Raw genomic sequence first — 20262 nt, 5'->3', positions numbered from 1 at the left:
CGGCAGGGTGGGGTTGGAACTAGATGATCTTTAGGGTCTCTTCCAACCTCAACCATTCTGTTGATTCCTTGGAACTTCCCCCTACACCTGTGCACACCAAACTACCATGACTGTGTTGTTCTCCAGCATGGGCTGAGCCTTGGACCTTCCAGCCCATAACCTTGTCTCCGCTGGTGCTGCCCAGCAGGATGGAGCCAAATGTGCCTGGCGCTTCCACAGCACTGCGGCCAGCAGGGTCCGCGGGCGGGGGAGCCCCAGGCACTGCCAGCAGGCGGCCCGCGAAGACCGAGCAAGGAGAGGATTAAAGAGCAGCTGCCGTGCTGCTGTGCTGTCTTCGCTGCAACGTGCCGATGGCCGAGCCTCTTCTGCCCCCAGACGCTGGTTGCGATGGCTCTCGGCGCTTTACGGGAGCTGCCAGCTCCCCGTGCCGAACGCTCGCCCGGGGCTGGAGTGAGCGAACCCAGCCCCGCTGAGCCCCCGGCAGCACACGGTTAGGCGGGGCACCACGGCGCCTCCTAGCGGCCGCGCTGCGCCACCGCAGGCCGCCGCCCGGCTCCTTTAAGGCCCGCCCCGCCCCACACGCCGCCGGCCGGGGCCCTCGGGGCGGGGCTTGGCGGGCGGCAGCGGCCGGGGCGTTGGGCGGGCGAGACGCTGGGGCGGCCGGGGCGTGCGGCCGCCGACCTTCAGCCCCCACTGCTGCGGCACCGCCGCCCCGCCGCCCCTCCACAGTGCGCCGTGCTGCCCGCCTGCCTGCCTGCCTGCCTGTCCAGCTGCCGGCCTCGCCCCGCGACCCGCCGCCGAGCTGCCCGGTGAGCCGCTGCCGCGGGGGAAGGGTGGTGCAGCCCGTTCCAGCGGCGTGCCCCGCTGAGGGGGCCGCCTGGGCCCGACCGGTGCGCCCGGCGGGGGGACAGCGGCCTGGCTCCGGCGGGGCCGGGAGCCGGGCCTGCCTCGGGAGCGCGGAGGAGCGTGTGTCGCCTGTCTTGCCACGGGTGCGTGTGTGCCGGCGGAGGGCTTGGCGGCGGGTGCAGGGTGCCGGCGAAGGCGGAACGTCTTGGCGACGTTTCCCCGGGTAGAGGCAGAGCGAGAAAGGCAGAGTCCTGCCCGGCCGCCGGCCCCTGCACGCGTGTCCGGGGGACGGCGTTCGCTTCCCGTGGAGCTGAGGGCAGCCACGTCCCCGCCCGGGAGGAAGGCAGCGGGCTTCCCGATCGGGTCGGTTACATAATGTCACCTGTGGTACCGGCCTCTCCCTCGTGTCACGGCGGCATGTGGCCGGTAACGACAACAGAGCTGGCTTTGCTCTGAGGTCTGCGATCTGCGCAGCTTCTCTTCAGGCTGGTGGCTCCTTGCGGTGCGGATGAACCTTCAGGATTGAAAACCCTCGAGAGGGGTAGCCGAGAAGGAATCGTTGCTCTCTTCTTTCAGTAGAGTTTATGGGCGACTGGCAAAGCGGGCTCGGAGATGAAGGTTCATCAGTGCAGGCACTGCTGTAGATGACATAACGTGAGAAACTTGGTGTTCATTAGGGCTTTATCCTTGCTTACTTCTTTATAGTGCCTTAGCAGTGCCTAGAGGTCAGAGCTTCCTAAGCAGCCGCTTTTACATGCGTGTGGTGCTCGGGCTGAGCCCGTACATGCGTACATCAAATCCATCATAAATTCCCTTGAGAGCCTGGAACTCCAAACCAGCCAGGCTGGGCTTTTGGAAAGCAGTTAACTGTTGTCAGTATCCCTAAAATGGAGTAAGAGACGGAAAAAAAATGCCATCATAAGTAGTTCTTGTGGTTTGCATAATTCTATTATAAATGACACCTTCCCCCCCTCCCCCCTTTTTTTTTCTTCTTCTTCTTTGTAGTGTACTTTTAAACAGCTTAATGCAAATATTGCAGTTTCAAGTAGGCTTATTCTCGGGGGGGCTTATGTTATTGTTGGGAACGGATTCTCTATTGTGTGGAAGGAGGTGAGAGGAAGTAAGCATTGAAATTAACAACGTCCTGAGGTCTTCTCTGAAATGCTTGAGAGGTGGACTGAGCTGATGAGCAGAGAGGATTTTGCACTTGTCTGGTTGCACTTCCTAGTGGCTTTTTGTACGTGTTCCCATAAATGCTATTATGTAATGCTGCTTCTCTTGGCAGGAGTCTATTGTCACCGTAATTCCTGAGGTTTCTGGAGCGATGCAGCTTGTTCAGGAGAGTGGTGGTCAGAACAATGGGAAGAAAAGTTCTTAAGAGGAGATTTTTAACCTCCTCAATTTTTCATGCGGTAGGACTGAGCTCAGGACATCTGGATCTCTTCCAGAGTATCTTTACTGTTCAGCTTGTCTTACTCGGCTCTTGGGCTGTGCTGTGGATGTCAGGCACCAGCCTGCTGCTTGCGTCCTGTGTCAGAGCTGGGGAGATACTGCCTCTCTCCTTAGTAATAGCGTCTGTATTTCTCATTTCTGTGGATTTTTTTTCCCTTTCCCCTCTGAGCAGAAGCAGAAGTGATACAGTTATTTTCAGAGCACTTCACTGCTGCTTAGTAAAAAAACTGCTTGAGGTAGTGGGGAAAAGGGACTCTCCCCGCTCTACAGATCTAGTCTGAACTTGTCTGCGTACATCAAAGGGAGGCAAAACGCCTAAGCCGAGAGAGAGAATTTGCATAGCAAATGTCAGTGCTCCGAGGATCAATGCTTTTGTGTCTGCAGTGTATCATGGATTTCATCCACCACCTTCTCTTCAGGTGTCTGTCGTGAATCTCTTTGCAAATCTGTCTGCTTTTCTTTTTGTGCCATGCCATCCTTAATTATAATGGTTACTCTTTTTTTTAATATATATATTTCTGTGCAGAAGGAATACTTCTGTCTAGTGTTGTAATCTGGTGGCCACTTGTGGCAGTGGCCACAGGTCACCCTTTTGCTTCTTTATAACTTGCTCAGTTTTTCAGGTCCACATCCCTTAAGCAGAGCACAGAGCAGAAAATAGCTGTTGTTTCCTTGCTTGAAGCGCCATCTGCTCTCTTAAATTGGTTTATCCTCTTGTATAAATCAGAGTTTCATGGACCACGAGAGAAAAAAGTACTGTCCAAAAGTAGCAAGGTATGTTTCTCCAGGAGGCTGCTGCAATGAAGGAAATGTGCCTGCAAGATCTGCAAGCTAATCTAATTAGCTTTAACAGTCGAAGATGGTTGTTATCACTTTCGGTGTTTCACCTCGTTGTAGAGCAGAGGGTCACATGCCAAGGCAGCCATAACCTCCTCTTAGACAAGGCCCTGTCAAAATCCAGATGCCCCCATGTTCCTCCTTTAAAGCTTGCCTATTTTTTCTTCCCCCATACTGCAGCAGCTTCAGTGGAATGGGGGTTTGGGAAAGTAGTCTTCTTGAGGCGGAAATTTTCCAGCCACAGTGTTACTGTAGCAGGGATTTTGGTGCTGTCACCTCTGCTCTGCTGGTGGTGCAAATTGGCCACCTGTGGTCTTTGAGGAGAGCCCAGTGTCCTTGAGTTGTTCCGTGCGCCATGTCTCTGCTGAAACAGTTTCCAGACTGTTATCAGCAGAGTTTATATTTAGTGCCGTGTGTGAAGGTGGACTGAAATGGCTGCTGGAGCTCACAAAGCTGCCTGGGGAGTCAGCAAGTAATGGTTCCTGAAGTCACTGGACGTGTGACTTGCCTGCAGTGTAGCGATGCTGATGGGGCTGTTTCTGTCCTGTGATCACGACTGTTTTCAGCTGTTTTATTCCCACCTGGAGAATTGTTTCATCTCTTGGAGCAGTCTGCAGTGGTCTTAACTTCAGCTCTGCAACTGTGTAACCTCCTAGCTGCAGATGTGGGTTGCCGTGGCTGTTCGTGTTGCATCACTTCTGCTTTTTATCGGCGTGCTTGCTCATACCACAGCCACCCACTACTACGCCACCCAAATACATCTCTTCCTTGTTCTGCTTTCATGAGAAAGCAGATGGAAGCTGCTGACTTCTGTCAGCCCAGGATGGTTTGTGCCCGCTCCCAGAGTCTGTGTCAGGCCACTGCTGTCGTCTTTTGCCCTTTTGAAAGTTCCATCTCCTCTTGCTGACCTGAAATCCTCCTGAAGAAGCCATTACCTGCTGATAGCTGCCTGAAAGGTCAGTAGCTTGGAAGCTTCAGCATTTCCTAGTCTGCATCCTGTAGTGCACTCTGTCTGGTACGCACTCCCATAGCTCCCTTGCCCTCTAAGCCACTTGTTGGCTGCTCTTGCCAGCTGATCCCAGCTCATCAGGCTTAGCTGGGAGAGATGTGATCTTTGACTGGCAGGGCTGGGCCCTCTTGCCTCAAGGACTGGGGACAGAAGGGCAGAGGCAGCAGGGGTTGAGTTCTACTTTAGCGGTATGTAAATAGAAACACAAAGGCCTTTCCCAGAACAGGGAAACAGAGAAGTGGGGAGGGACTATTGGCAAGGTCTGTAATGGCAGGAGGAGGAGGAATGGGTTTAAAGTGGCAGTGGGGAGACTGAAACTGGGTGTTAGGAAGAAGCTCTTTGCAGTGGGGGTGGTGAGACACTGGCACAGGTTGCCCAGGGAGGCAGTGTGATCTTTGATCACATTCTGTGCTTCTCTGATACCCAACCTCCCTGGAGGTGTTCAAGGCCAGGTTGGTTGAGGCCTTGAGCAATTTGTTCTAGAAGGAGGTGTCCCTGCCTATGGCAGGGAGTTGGAACTGGCTGAGCTTTGAGGCCCTTTCCAACCTAAACCATTCTATGACTCTATAACTTAACCCATATGTAGCAAAGGTGCTTGCTTATGGTGTGGTATTGGCTACAGAAGATTTCTCTTCCCAGAAGCCAGGTAGTGTGTAATGATGTTTTAGCAGCTGTCATGAGAAGCATCATGTCTTTAGAAATGTCATCATGCATGTTTGATCTCTGTTGTGGCGCTATTCTGGACACAAATGGAATTGCTTCAGATGTAATGATGTAACTCCTAGCACAGAAAGCAGTAGCTGGGGACAGGTAGATGAGTTGGATCAAGCACTCACTCTCAAGTCTTTGCAAGCCCTTCTGTGTAGTTCATCCAGCTTAGTGCTTCTGTGGTTACGCACACAGTGTTTTCCTTCACCCTCCTTTCAGCAGCTGCACAAACTGATGTTAAGTTTAAGCAGTGGGAATGCTTCCTGTAGATTTGAAGCAGTGAGTTTCTGTATGTAGAGAGGAATGTTTCCAGCAGCCAGTTGTAAGCTGTGTGTCTGGCTCCTGAGCAGTGGCAGCTAGTGCTCTCTCCTGGGAAGCTTGGTGCTCTTGCACCACTTGCTTTGTGAGGCAGATGGCAGGCAGAGTATTTTCAGGCTCAGCCTAGTGATGCTAGTAAGAAGCTATTGGAAGCCCTGCCTGGTTTTTGCTTGCTTATTTATCTGTTATAAACTAACGTCTGTGTGTTATAATTCAAGGCAGTTCATTGGGGAAGCTCATTCTGTCAAAGAGCTGCAGGACCATGACAGGTCCTGCGTCTGGGTGGGTGCAATCCCAAGCACAACTTCAGGCTGGGTGGAGAATGGCTGAGAGAAAAGGCCCTGGGGGTCTGGGTTGGTGAAGAGCTCAACATGAGCCTGCAGTGTGAGTGCAGCCTAGAGAGCAACCATGTGCTGGGCTGCAGCAAGAGCAGTGTGGGCAGCAGGGCAAGGGAGGGGACTCTGCCCCTTGGCTCTGCTCTCCTCAGACCCCACCTGGAGGCCTGTGTGCAGTTCTGGAGCCCACAACGCATGAAGGACATGGAACTGTTGGAGTGAGTCCAGAGGAGGCCACCAAGATGTTCAGAGGGCAGGAGCACCTCTGCTCTGAGGACAGGCTTCTCTGGAGAAGTTGGGGCTTCCAGGAGACCTTGGAGTGGCCTTGCAGTATCTGAAGGGGGCTCCAGGAGGGCTGGGGAAGGACTATTGACAAGGTCTTGTAATGGCAGGACGAGGAGGAATGGGTTTAAAGTTGCAGAGGAGAGATTGAAACTGGATGTTAGGAAGAAGTTATTTACAGTGAGGTGGTGAGACACTGGCACAGGCTGCCCAGGGAGGTTGTGGGTCCTCCCTCCCTGGAGGTGTTCAAGGCCAAGTTGGATGAGGCCTCGAGTGACCTGTTCTAGTGGGAGGTGTCCCTGCCTATGGTGGGGGTTGGTGCTGGATGAGCTTTGAGATCCCTTCCAAACGAAACCATTCTATGACAGGAATTAAAGGTATAAACCTCCTACCTCAGTCTTTGTGCTTTGGCTGTGCCCTGCCCCAAGCTTCTGACTTCCTCTACCCATGCTGAATGTCAGCAGGTTCCAGAAGCAGTGTGTACACTTGAGAACCTTCTCCACTCAAAAAGGGGTGATGTGGCTCATGTCAGCTCTGGTGATTCTCTTTGTGTCTCATGTCTGCTGTGGTGATTCTCTGAAGGGAACTGCTGTCCTGGCAGCCAGCTCACCCAGCGGTCAGTTTGACTCCTGTGTGAGTGTGAAGTGGAATGAGTTGGTCATCACCTCCGGAGCTGTACTTTGCAGGCAAGGTTAAAGTACAACTTCTGGAGCTGCTAGAGGTGGGTAAAGGGAAGCTGGCTTCTGGAAGCACTGCGATGAGGAGAATGAAACACTGCATCTTCTTGATGCTGTAGACTGGAATGGCTCCAGTCCAGCAGCATGAACTCACTTGCCATAGGAGTGAGTGGGCACTAGGAAAAAGTATTTCACAGCAAGAGTGGTCAGGCACTGAAATGAGTTGGCCCAGGGAGGTGATGGAATCACCCACCCTGGATGTGTTTAAGGGTGGTGGATGTGGTGCTTAGGGATATGGTTTAAGGTGAATCTTGTAGAGCAGGGTTACCTGGGGGAACTGATAGAGAGTAGCTGAAGATGAGGCAGCAGTGTGCCCAGGTGGGCAGCAGAGCCAATGGCATCCTGGGCTGGCTCAGGAGCAGTGTGGCCAGCAGGAAAAGGGAGGTTATCCTGCCCCTGTACTCAGCACTGCTCAGGCCACCCCTTGAGTGCTGTATCCAGTTATGGGCTCCTCAATTGCAGAGAGATGTTGAGGTGCTGGATGGTGTTTACAGGGCGATGAAGCTGGTGAGGTGAGGAGCCTGGAGCACAGCCCTGTGAGGAGAAGCTGAGGGAGCTGGGGGTGTGCAGCCTGCAGAAGAGGAGGCTCAGGGCAGACCTCATTGCTCTCTACAACTCCTTGGAGGGAGGTTATAGCCAGGTGGGGTTGGTCTCTTCTGCCAGGCACCCATCAACAGAAGAAGGGGACACAGTCTCAAGCTGTGCCAGGGGAGGTCTAGGCTGGATGTTAGGAGGAAGTTGTTGTCAGGGAGAGTGATTGGCATTGGAATGGGCTGCCCAGGGAGGTGGTGGAGTCGCCGTGGCTGGAGGTGTTGAAGCGAAGCCTGGCTGGGGCACTTAGTGCCATGGTCTGGTTGCTTGGCTAGGGCTGGGTGCTAGGTTAGGCTGGATGAGCTTGGAGGTCTCTTCCAACCTGGCTTGATTCTATGGTGACCCTGAGGGGCTTTGCCAACCTGCACATTTCTGTGATTCTGTGATTCCTCACAGACATTTGAGCTTTGCTAGGATGCAATGTGCACCATCTTAACTCCATGCTCAGATATGAACCAGTTTCTCCTTGTCTCTGTTGGTAGTATAAAAGCTTCAGAACAATTCTGAGGACTTTGAAGAATTTGTTTACATTCTCTTTAAGTTCCCTTTCTTCCTGCTTTGTAATGAAATGTTGCTGTGGTTTGCTTCCCTTCCTGGATTTTCCCTCCATTGATTTAATGGGGCTTTATAATGAAATGAGTGGGAATTGAAAGAGTCTCTGATCAAGACCAAGTCTGCATTTTGTTTGGCATTGTAGATAAGAACTTAAGGCTGAGGTGTTTGGTCTCTTTCTGCAGGGCTTTTAAGGGAGTCTAAGTTTCAGGAGGGGAATCCTATTGTTGCATCTCTCTTACTTAAAACAACCCAACAACAAACTAAAGAAACTCAAACCAAACAAACCTCTCCAATGCCTAACCCCAAACCCCCAGTTTCTGTAACTGAGCTCGAGAGTGATAGTTTTAGGCTATATATATATAGTCTTAGGCTACATAAAAGCATACATTCTTCAGCAGCTGAATTTACAACTTGATTTGCAGCAGTAGCTACCAAGGGCAGCTTCCTTTAGAAGGAGCTACAGTTTGTACATGTAGTTTTGAATGTATAGATGAGTGAAATGCTTGAATGTCAGACCTGCTTAAGATGTTTGATTTGTCTTTTTTTCTTCTTGCTAAGTAAATGCTGGAAAATCTTCAAGCAACAGATAATGAATCAGCTCATCCTAATGCCATTATTTTGTGGGATTTGCTGAATCCCCCTTGGATGTTGGAGCCTATTTGTGCCCATCACTCTCACAAATAGAATCAGTCAGGGGTGGAAGGGACCACAAGGACCACCTAGTTCCAACCTCCCTGCCATGCCCAGGGACACCCTACCCTAGAGCAAGCTGCACACAGCCTCAGCCAGCCTGGCCTTAAATACCTCCGGGCATGGGGCCTCAACCACCTCCCTGGGAAACCCATTCCAGCCTCTCACCACTCTCATGCTCAACAGCTCCCTCCTCACATCCAGTCTGAATCTCCCCACCTCCAGCTTTGCTCCACTGCCCCCAGTCCTGTCACTCCCTGACAGCCTCAAAAGCCCCTCCCCAGATATTTTGTAGCCCCCTTCAGATCCTGGAAGGCCACAAGAAGGTCACCTGGGAGCCTCCTCTGCTCCAGCCTGCACAGCCCCAACTCTTTCAGTCTGTGCTCACAGCAGTGCTGCTGCAGCCCTCTGAGCATCCTCCTGGCTCCTGGACATGCTTCAGCATCTCCACATCCCTCTTGTCATGGGGGCTTCAGACTGGATGCAGTACTGCAGGTGGGGTCTCAGCAGAGCACAGCAGAGGGGGAGAATCACCTCCTTGGCCCTGCTGTTCACACTTCTGCTGCTGCAGCCCAGGCTCTGGTTGGATTTCTGGGCTGCAAGTGAGCATTGCTGGCTCCTGTTGAGCTTCTGCTCCACCAGCAGCACCCCCAAGTCCCTCTCCTCAGGGCTGCTCTCCAGCCAATCACTGCCCAGCCTGCATTTGTGCTTGGGATTGCCCAGACCCAGATGCAGGACCTTGCACTTGGTCTTGTTGAAGTTAGACCTATCAAGGTGCTTTTAATCCTTTAAATGAGGGGTAGGGGGAACATGAAGATGCATACTGGATATCGTTGCTCTCCAATGAGCCAAAAAGCAAAAGAGAGCTGATGTGCAGTGGAGAAAACTTAGTAGTACTCTATTCTCTGCTGTGAGGGGATATATTGCACTTGAAAGGTAAGAGAGACACTGCCCCTGAAACAGTCTGCATGGGTTCTCCTTCAGCATTGGTACATAGCCTGAAGAGCATCCTTTCTCTGCCAGAATACCAGCCTGGAAGGGTGATTGACAGCTCTGCTTTTCAGGGGAAGCATCAGAATTGCTGAGTGTTGCTCAGAGGGTATGGAAGGCTTCACTTCTCCATCTGCTGCTGCATATGCCACTGGCAACCTAGTGACCATATGTGGGGTCTTCCTGAAAGCTTTAAACACAGCTCCTTTGAGGGCCCCTCACTGCTTCTGAAAGTCCTAAAAGGCTGCACTGCTTGCTTCAGGAGAGAGGCTCCTCTTTTCTCTTTAGGAAAGCCCAGTAGTACCTCTGTGTGAAACTGAAACCTTATTGCAGAGAGCTTGCTGATCCTGAAATGCTGCAGGTTGGTTCTGTTCAACAGAATGTGCTGGGGGCTCATTGCAAGCCTGGCCCTGGCTATGTTGGCAGAGACTAAACCATAGAAGCCTGCTAGCAGAGATCCATTAAAAGCTGCACCATGGGGATGAGGGGGAGCAGGATCGGGGTTTTGTCTTTTGGTGAGCTTGTGATTAAGGTGAGTAAGAGACATGAGGAGGAGTTTCTAGGTTTGCTTTTCATTTGATTAGCTGTGAGAACCTCCATCTCAAGTCCTGTTTCTGGTTTGCTGTCTTGCAGAGCTTGCACACTTGTGCTGACATTTAGATGTGACAATGGAATGTTTAACAACCAAGCAGGTCCTTAAGCAGGCTGGACAAAAACTCCTTTCAGCTGCACAGCTTTTTACTTTCACTTTTGGGCGACCAGTTTGCTCAGTTCTGGGTTGCTCTTGTTTTCTGAAGTGGAGAGGGTTACCTTCTGAAGAGTGTTAACCGTCTTTCCTATTTGTGTTTTGGCATTTTTGTTGTTGCTGCTGAATAAGAAGGGTGTGTGTTGGGGATAAGAGGCGATAGAGCATAGTTATGCTTTCGTTGGCACTGCAGAAATATCCTTTCTCCTATGCTTTGGATGTATGCAGTATTGGTGATCACCATGTTGTTATTTGTAAGTGTGTATTGCAGGCTCACAGGATATTAGGGGTTGGAAGGGACCAAAGGAGATAGAGTCCAACCCCCCTGCCAGAGCAGGACCACACAATCTAGCACAGATCACAGAGGAACACATCCAGACAGGCCTTGAAAGGCTCCAGAGAAGGAGACTTCTCAACCTCTCTGGGCAGCCTGTGCCAGTGCTCTGAGACCCTTACAGGAAAGAAGTTCCCCCTTGTGTTGAGCTGGAACCTCTTTTGCTGCAACTTACACCCATTGCTCCTTGTCCTATCCCAGGGAGCAGTGAGCAGAGCCTGTTCCCCGCTCCTGGCAGCCGTCAGATGTTTATAAACATTGATTAAATCCCCTCTCAGTCTTCTCTTCTCCAGACTAAGCAGCCCCAGGTCCCTCAGCCTCTCCTCATCAGGCATGTCATCTGATGGTTGGACTTGGTGCAATTCTAATCTCTGTATTTCAGGTACCTTCTAAGTTTCTATCTCCTTAAAGAAGAAGAATCAAACAGATAAAGCCCAAAGCACCCCAAAACTTTGATGCTACTGAAAAACGTTTTCAGTAACTCTTCTCTGCTGAAACTTCTACTTGAGATTTTTAAATGGAATATATGAGGGTAGGTTTGTCGGTTCTTTGTTTCTGTATAACTTGTGCAATATATCTCAAGTCCAGGTTTGAGCTGTGCAGCCTGGTCTAGTGGAAGGTGTCCCTGCCAGTGGCAAAGGGGTTGGAACTAGATGATCTTCAGGGTTCCTTCCAACCCAAACCATTCTATGAACCTGTGAGTTTTGCATCTACGCTCTGTACCTGAAGCATAGCTCTGAGCCTGCGTCCCAAACATAACAGAGCTGCTTCTGTTCCTCAGCCCTGAAGCTTTTTTGATTCTTAGCCCTTCTGAACTCACAACTAATACTTTCTTTGTGTATTCCTAGGTGTGTGGATCAACCTGTCCTCACTGAATCATCTCTTTAATCACACTGACTTGACAGCCGTTGTATGCTAGCGTGTCCGGTAAGAGAAAAGCTGATGCCAGTCTTCTCCTCACTCTACTTTTGAAACCTGCATTTTCTGCCATGACTCCTTTGTAGGCTGAAGTCAGAATGTGGTACCTTCCATGTTCTTCTGCAGGAAGACAGCCAGTTGCTGTTAGTATTACTGGTTTCAAGACGAGAGTTCAAAGAGTACTAATCAATGGTGCCAGGGCCAGCTGCAGAGCTGTAACCAGTGGAGTTCCCCAGGGATCAATGCTGGGTCTGGTGCTGTTCAACATCTTCATCAGTGACATTGATGAGGGCACAGACAGACATAGTCTGCTCAGCAGGTTTGCTGATGACACCAAGCTGGGAGGCTTGGCTGATACAGCTGAAGGCTGTGTGGCCATCCAGAGACCTGGACAGACTGAGAGCTGGCCACAGAGGAACCAGATGAGGTTCAACAAGGACAAGTGCAGTGTCCTGCACCTGGGGAGGAATAATGAACTGCAGCAGTACAGGCTGGGAGGTGATCTGCTGGAGAGCAGCCCTGTGGAGAGGGACCTGGGAGTGCTGGTGGCTAACAAGTTACCCATGGCACAGCAATGTGCCCTTGTGGCCAAGAAGGCTAGTGGGATCCTGGAGTGTATTAAGCAGAGTATGTCTAGCAGATCAAGGGAGGTTCTCCTTCCCCTTGAGTTCTCACCCCATCTTAAGTAGTGTGTTCAGTTTTGGGCTCCCCAGTCCAGAGAAGGGCAACGAAGCTGGTGAGGAGCCTGGAGCACAGCCCTGTGAGGAGAGGCTGAGGGAGCTGGGGGTATGCAGCCTGCAGAAGAAGAGGCTCAGGGCAGAACTCATTGCTCTCTACAACTCCCTGAAGGGAGGCTGTAGCCAGGTGGTGTTGGTCTCTTCTGCCAGGCACTCAGCAACAGAACAAGGGGACACAGTCTCAAGCTGTGCCAGGGGAGGTCTAGTCTGGATGTTAGGAGGAAGTTGTTGTCAGAGAGAGTGATTGGCATTGGAATGGGCTGCCCAGGGAGGTGGTGGAGTTGCCGTGGCTGGAGGTGTTGAAGTGAAGCCTGGATGGGGCACACAGGGCCATGGTGTGGTTGATTGGCTAGGGCTGGGTGCTAGGTTAGGCTGGATGAGCTTGGAGGTCTCTTCATGTTTGAGACACCTTCCAGTACCTCAACATCTCTCTTGAATTGAGGAGCCCAGAACTGGACACGGCACTCATGGTGTGACCTGAGCAGTGCTGAGCACAGGGGCAGAAGAACCTCCCTTTTCCTGCTGGCCACACTGCTCCTGAGCCAGCCCAGGATGCCATTGGCTCTGCTGCCCACCTGGGCACACTGCTGCTTCATCTTCAGCTATTCTCTACCAGCACCCCCAGGTCCTTCTCTGCCTGGCTGCTCTCAGCCACTCTGTCCCCAGCCTGTAGTGCTGCTTGGGGTTGTTGTGGCCCAAGTGTAGAACTCTGCACTTGGCCTTGTTCAGTCTCATCCCTTTGGCCTCTGCCCACCCATCCAGCCTGGCCAGGTCCCTCTGCAGGGCTAAGGAAGTGTACTGAGTTAGCCTTTTTAGCCTTTCCTTGGAAGTACAAGGCTGATAAGCTCATCATTCTGCCTCTAAAAGCTGTTTGGTTTGTGATAGTGAGTTGTCTGTGGATAGATGTTGGCAATCCCCTGCGGATAATCTCTGCTGAGTCTGGCTGAGCTGGCCTTCTGGGGAATTTGTAAGAGACTTGCTGTCTTTCTGTTAGGGACTGTTCTCTGCAGAGTGATTTGAGGCCCTCTTTTAGTATCAGTACAGAGTAGAGGCACAGGAGGGATTTAGACAAGTGAAAGGTCATGCCTAGAAGGCAGAGATTGAGTGCCTGCACACAGCTGGGCTTCACACAGCAGCTCAACACTGTGAGACTGCTTAATTTTGACAGAGAATACTCTTTCCTGGTGCAGAACTGGAAAAGCTTACAGTGCCCTAAAAAACTGCTATCTTAGCAATCTGCACAGTTTTGGGCTATGTAAACATAATGTTTAGGTAAGGTAAGCTCAAAAAAGCATGCAGGATGGTGTTGGAGCAGAGGAAGAAAGGCTCCATCGGAAGATGCCCATCCGAGACTGATTTCAGTATCTGAAGGGGGCTTACAGGAGGGCTGGGGAGGGATTATTTACAAGATCTTGTAGTGGCAGGACAAGGAGGAATGGATTTAAACTGGCAGACAGGGGATTTGAAGTGGATGTTAGGAATTAGTTGTTTGCAGTGGAGGTGGTGAGACACTGGCACAGGTTGCCCAGGGAGGTTGCAGAGCACAGAATGTGATCCAAGATCACATTCTGTACTTCTGTGCTCCACAACCACCTTGGAGGTGTTCAAGACCAGGTTGGATGACCTTGTTCAGGACAAGGTTGGATGACAAGATTGTACAAGTGGGAGGTGTCTCTGCCTATGGTGGGGGGTTTAAATTGGAAGATCTTTGATGTCCCTTCCAACCATTCTAAGTGCTTTTTGGTAGTGAGTGTGCACAGATGTGGACAGTCCAGAGTGGCTCCTTGATGCAGACCTATGTTAGAGCATTAGCTGCAGGAAGCTGATCAGCACTTCCTAATGGCACTTGCTTAGGGTTGGTTCTGTTGACCGTGTCTTGAAGAGATGTCAGTAACAGATGCAATGAAACACATTTTATGTGGGCTAGGCATAACTGCCTTTTCTTAGCACTGCTAACCCAACGGGTGTTAAATCCCAGTAAATGCTCATTTTTAGAGTAGTGGTTGCTTTTTTGTCCTGAAAATCATAGAATCAGCCAGCTTGGAAGAGACCTCCAAGCTCAGCCAGTCCAACCTAGCACCCAGCCCTAGCCAAGCAACCAGACCATGGCACTGAGTGCCCCAGCCAGGCTTGGCGTCAACACCTCCCGGAATAGCAACTCCACCACCTCCCTGGGCAGCCCATTCCAATGCCAATCACTCTCTCTGGCAACAACTTCCTCCTAATATCCAACCTAGACCTCCCCTAGCACAACTTGGGACTGTGTCCCCTGAGTGCCTGGGAGAAAATAACAACTGGAAGGCATCTGTGTTGTTTGCTTTATCTTTCCTTTCCTCTGCATTAGTGTATGCAGGGCATTTCCTGCAAATGACTGTCCTGTGCTGCGTTAGTCACATTCTGTCGCTTTTTGTCCCATAGCCTGCTCATCTTTTACGGTTTGAAACAATTATTCTGAAGATACTGGAACGTGTCCAGAGACAGGCAGTGAAGCTGGTGAGGGGCCTGGAGCACAGCCCTGTGAGGAGAGGCTGAGGGAGCTGGGGGTGTGCAGCCTGCAGAAGAGGAGGCTCAGGGCAGGCCTCATTGCTATGTACAGCTACCTGAAGGGAAGCTGTAGCCAGGTGGGGTTGGGCTCTTCTGCCAGGCAAGCAGCAACAGAAGAAGGGGACACAGTCTCAAGTTGTGGCAGGGGAGTTCTAGGCTGGATGTTAGGAGGAAGTTGTTGTCAGAGAGAGTGATTGGCATTGGAATGGGCTGCCCAGGGAGGTGGTGGAGTCGCCATGGCTGGAGGTGTTGAAGCGAAGCCTGGCTGGGGCACTCAGTGCCATGGTCTGGTTGATTGGCTAGGGCTGGGTGCTAGGTTGGCCTGGATGTTGTTGGAGGTCTCTTCCAACCTGGCTGATTCTATGATTCTTTCCACCTTAACATTTCCCACCCAAATGCAACACTTCTGCACTAAGATTCCATTTTTCCTTTCCAGGCCAGGTGGGAGCTCTGTTTTCCCCAGTCTGGCACCTACCTGAGACCAAATGACAATATGAACACAGACTTCCTTGTCTGGCTACAGCAATGCTGACACTTGCCACCCCGCTCTGCACTCTACATAAGCATTCAGGCTCTGTGGCCACCTATGCCCCATACAGATACGAGGTCACCACCTCCTCATGTGCCAGGTGTGGCTGGCACAACCCTACACCAGCAGTCAGAAGCTTGGCAGCCATGCAGCCACACGCTGGAACACCACAACACAACTGAGTCACGGGCCACAGCGCCAGGTGTGCGGCAGCCACATGTCACACGCCCTGTGACACTGGACACTGTCAGTGTTTTTGGAAGTCAAACCACATCATTCCTACTTGGTGAGCTTTTGCTTCCCTGCTTTGGCTACTCTGGTTGGTCTTGTTCTAGAAGTCATCAGGAAAGGTCATCTGGAGTTACAGAGGATTACTTAGGAGATACAGCCAAGTGCAAGACTTACAGAAACATAGACTGGTTTTGGTTGTAAGGGACCTCAAAGCTCAGCCAGTTCCAACCCCCTGCCATAGGCAGGGACACCTCCCACTAGAACAGGTCATTTAAGGCCTCATCCAGCCTAGCCTTTAACACCTCCAGGAAGGTTGTGGAGTACAGAATCACCCAATGTAATCTTTGATCTTCAATCACATTCTGTGCTTCTGTGCTCCACAACCTCCCTGGGCAGCCTGTGCCAGTGTCTCACCACCCTCACTACAAAGAACTTCTTCCTAACATCCAGTTTCAGTCTGTTGTCTGCCACTTTAAACCCATTCCTCCTCATCCTGTCATTGCAAGACATTGTCAATAGTCCCTCCCCAGTCCTCCTGTAAGCTCCCTTCAGATACTGGAAGGCCACTCCAAGGTCTCTTCAAAGCCTTCTCTTCTCCAGGCTGCAGAGCCCAAATTCTCTCAGCCTGTCCTCATCAGAGAGGTTGCCCCAGCACTCTGAGCATCTTCATGGCCCTCCTCTGGACTGGCTCCAACAGTTCCAAGTCCTTCTTGTGCTCGGGGCTCCAGAACTGCTCTCCTGAGACCCTGCCTGGAGGACTGTGTGCAGTCCAAAGTTCATCCTCCAAAGTTCATTCAGTCCAGAGCAGGAGCACCCAGAGCAGATCACGCAGGAACACAATCAGGAAGCTCTTGAATATCTGCGGAGAGGGAGACTCCACAACCCCTCTGGGCAGCCTGTTCCAGGGCTCTGGCACCCTCACAGGGAAGAAATTCCTCCTCATGTTCACATGAAACCAGGCTCTGCCGGGAGATACCCAGTGACAGCACAAGGGGCAATGGGTGGAAGCTGAGGCAGAGGTCGTTCCACATGAACTTGAGGAGGAATTCTTTCCCTGTGAGGGTGACAGAGCACTGGAGAAGGCTGCCCGGGGGGTTGTGGAGTCTCCCTCTCTGGAGATGTTCAAGAACCATCTGGATGCATTCCTGTGTGACCTGCTCTGGATGATCCTGCTCTGGAAGTGGGGCTGGACCAGATGAGCTTTTGAGGCCCCTTCCAGCCCCTGACATTATATGATTCAACAAACCAACACTGCACTTTTTACTGCATCCACCCTATCAAACTCACCACTTCAGGAGATTAAATGACTTGGGGTGCTGGAAGGAGAGAAAGCATTGCCCTGAACTTCTGAGCAGTGATATCTTCACAGAATTCAGGATATGCAAGTGCCCTCAAGACAGTGATGTATTGCCTAAGCTAAATAATCTCTCTCAATAACTCCAAGCACTACTTTAAGTAGGAAGAGGGTGCAAAATTCCCTTATGTGCTGGAAGCCTGTTAAGCAGTTGGCACAGAAAAAGAAAAATCAATGTACTCTTGAGACAGCAGGAATCAGTTACACAGCAATTAAATGCACGCTGCAGCAGGGCTACAAAACAACAGCTCACTCTAGCCAACGTGGTTGCCTGCCACCAAGCATCTCAGAGGAGAAAAAATGCACATCTTCTCACACATCTCCAATTCTGCAAGGATTGTCTGCAACCATGCTTGGATGCATATGCATCAGGCTGTGGATGGAGTCTGCCTGGACTGCAGCAAAGCCTTTGACATCATCTGCCACAACAAGCTCCTGGCACAACTGGCAGCTCATGGCTTGGACAGATTTACTCTGATATGGGTCAAAAACTGGCTGGAGGGCTGGGCCCAGAGAGTGGTGATGAATGGTGCCACATCCAGCTGGCAGCTGGCACTGGTGGTGTGCCCAAGGGATCAGTGCTGGGCACAGTCCTGTTCAACATCTTTATTGACGATCAGGAACAGGGGATTGAGTCCAGCATCAATAAGTTTGCAGATGACACCAAGCTAGGAGCAGGTGTGGAGCTACTGAAGGGTAGGAGAGCCCTGCAGAGGGACCTGGCCAGGCTGGATGGGTGGGCAGAGGCCAAGGGGATGAGACTGAACAAGGAAACTGCAGGGTTCTACACTTGGGCCACAACAACCCCAAGCAGCACTACAGGCTGGGGACAGAGTGGCTGAGAGCAGCCAGGCAGAGAGGGACCTGGGGGTGCTGGTAGGGAATAGCTGAAGATGAGGCAGCAGTGTGCCCAGGTGGGCAGCAGAGCCAATGGCATCCTGGGCTGTCTCAGGAGCAGTGTGGTCAGCAGGACAAGGGAGGTTCTTCTGCCCCTGGGCTCCGCACTGCTCAGGCCACACCATGAGTGCCGTGTCCAGTTATGGGCTCCTCAATTCAAGAGAGATGTTGAGGTGCTGGAAGGTGTCTCAAACATGAAGAGACCCCCAAGCTCATCCAGCCCAACCTAGCACCCAGCCCTAGCCAAGCAACCAGACCATGGCACTAAGTGCCCCAGCCAGGCTTCGCTTCAACACCTCCAGGCACGGTGACTCCACCACCTCCCTGGGCAGCCCATTCCAATGCCAATCACTCTCTCTGCCAACAACTTCCTCCTAACATCCAGCCTAGACCTGCCCTGGCACAACTTGAGACTGTGTCCCCTTGTTCTGTTGCTGAGTGCCTGGCAGAAGAGCCCAACCCCACCTGGCTACAGCCTCCTTTTAGGGAGCTGCAGCCAGCAATGAGGTCTGTCCTGAGCCTCCTCTTCTGCAGGCTGCACACCCCCAGCTCCCTCAGCCTCTCCTCACAGGGCTGTGCTCCAGGCTCCTCCCCAGCCTTGCTGCCCTTCTCTGGACACCTTCCAGCACCTCAGCGTCTCTCTTGAATTGAGATGCCCAGAACTGCACACAGCACTCAAGGTGTGGCCTGAGCAGTGCTGAGCCCAGGAGCAGAAGAACCTCCCTTGTCCTGCTGGCCACACTGCTCCTGAGCCAGGCCAGGATGCCACTGGCTCTGCTGCCCACCTGGGCACACTGCTGCCTCATCTTCAGCTCCTCTCTACCAGCACCCCCAAGTCCCTCTCTGCCTGGCTGCTCTCAGCCACTCTCCCTAGGAGAGAGGTCTCCACTGCAGCTGCCTGAGACAGGGGTGTCCTCTGGAGTGCTGTGCCCCTGGTGAAGCTGCAGGCTGTGGAGGTGCAGTTTCCTGTGATGGTTTTTAAATCACTCAGCGTATCTAGAATGCAAACATGCAGTGGTGGCTGTACCGCAAAGGAAGATTTGTTTAAATCTCTTCTGAATAGAAGCTCAGGATACTTTGTCCTGTGGTTTCAGCTTGAGACCTATCAAATGGCCAAGTCTGGGGGTGTACAGGGCTCTACTTTGGGACAAGATGAATTTGAGTGCTAAGCTATCTCCATTTTCATCTAATAAAAGCATTTCCTCCCCAGGAGGGAACAGGACAGCTGAAATACTTGGTGTGCAGAAAAATTAACCTCTTACCCTGAGGTTTCTGGAATGCCTTCTGAGCAGTGACTACTTCAAGGCACTTAGATCAAGTGGGACCAAATATTCAGGTAGTCACAGTTCTCCATCCTAAGATCACATTGGGTGATTCTGTGTTCCACAACCTCCCTGGAGGTGTTCAGGACCAGGTTGGATGAGGCCTTGAGCCCTGTTCTAGTGGGAGGTGTCCCTGCCCATGGCAGGGGGCTGGAACTGACTGAGCTTTGAGGTCCCTTCCAACCTAAACCATTGATTTGCCATTTTGTCTACTCCTGGTGCTCGACTCTTGCAGTAGGCTGTTGTACTAAGTTCTCTTTTTGACTTAGGCTGCTCAGCATTGCTCCAAAATCCTTCTAATCCTTTTTGCTGTCTCTTTTGCAATGGAAACTCAACTGGCAGAGTGAATACTTGAGCTTGATAGAGGATGTGTGGGTTCAGGTTTGGGAGGAATGAGGAACCTGCAAACACGGCAAGGTCTTGTTTGGACTGAGGGGCTGTAACAAAGGGTGAATTAACTTGTGTGCTGTGTCTTGACAGCTGTTGAGAGACGTGGCTATTACCGGGGTCTTACTGCCTTGCACAAGACTTTCACTAGGTGATAACCACTTACAGCTGCTCAAATAGAAAACACCTTATTGATCCATGCATTAAGATTATCCCTCCTGTATGATCACTTCTTTTCATGGCAGCCTAGGTAGGGTAGCTGAAGCACTGCCTTCTCAGCTCCTGTGCTCACATTCTGCAGTGCACTGTAAAGCATTGCTGCCGCGTGTCTGGCCTCACATTTCATGAATAAAGACAGTTCAGAGCATCCAAGACAACAAATCTGTTGGTTGCAATTCTGGTCAGTACTTCCACGATTTGAAGGTAGCTTCACGGTAACAGTCAAGCTTTGCTGTGCTAATTGTGTTTGCTGCTGCCAAGCTGTGTGGCACAGTTCACTTGCTAGAGGGCAGGGATCCATTCAGAGGGACCTGGACAGGCTGGAGAAGTGGGCTCAGGCCAACCTCATGACATTCAACAAGACCAGATGTAAGGTCCTGCACCTGGGTCAGTGCAATCCCAAGCACAACTCCAGGCTGGGTGGGGAATGGCTGAGAGCAGCCCTGAGGGAAAGCACATGGGGGTCTGGGCTGGTGAAAAGCTCAACATGAGCCTGCAGTGTGAGTGCAGCCCAGACAGCAACCCTGTGCTGGGCTGCAGCAAGAGCAGTGTGGGCAGCAGGGCAAGGGAGGGGATTCTGCCCCTTGGCTCTGCTCTCCTCAGACCCTGCCTGGAGTTCTGTGTGTAGTTCTGGAGCCTCCAGCACAAGAAGGACATGGAACTGTTGGAGCCAGTCCAGAGGAGGCCACAAAGAT

The 20262-nt window shown here is 51.7% G+C and overlaps 1 protein-coding gene across 5 annotated transcripts in view; it reads left to right on the top strand.

Moving 5' to 3' along the window:
• Window positions 1-636: 636 nt before the first annotated feature.
• The window catches only part of SUSD6 (sushi domain containing 6), a 94721-nt gene continuing 75095 nt past the window's right edge, over window positions 637-20262 (top strand). For 3 of the 5 annotated variants that reach the window (XM_064143474.1, XM_064143434.1, XM_064143443.1), the window contains exons 1-2: window positions 637-809; window positions 11278-11356. The gene's annotated coding sequence lies outside the window, so the exon portion shown is untranslated. Of the gene's footprint in view, window positions 990-1659; window positions 1719-11277; window positions 11357-20262 lie in introns of those variants that run through there. The other 2 variants (XM_064143463.1, XM_064143453.1) reach the window with 2 other exon arrangements.

The sequence above is a fragment of the Pogoniulus pusillus genome, chromosome 1 (assembly GCF_015220805.1).
Source record: "Pogoniulus pusillus isolate bPogPus1 chromosome 1, bPogPus1.pri, whole genome shotgun sequence".
NCBI classification, from domain to species: Eukaryota; Metazoa; Chordata; class Aves; order Piciformes; family Lybiidae; genus Pogoniulus; species Pogoniulus pusillus.
Note: the sequence above shows the minus strand (reverse complement) of the source record. Positions and strands in the feature narration are given on the sequence as shown.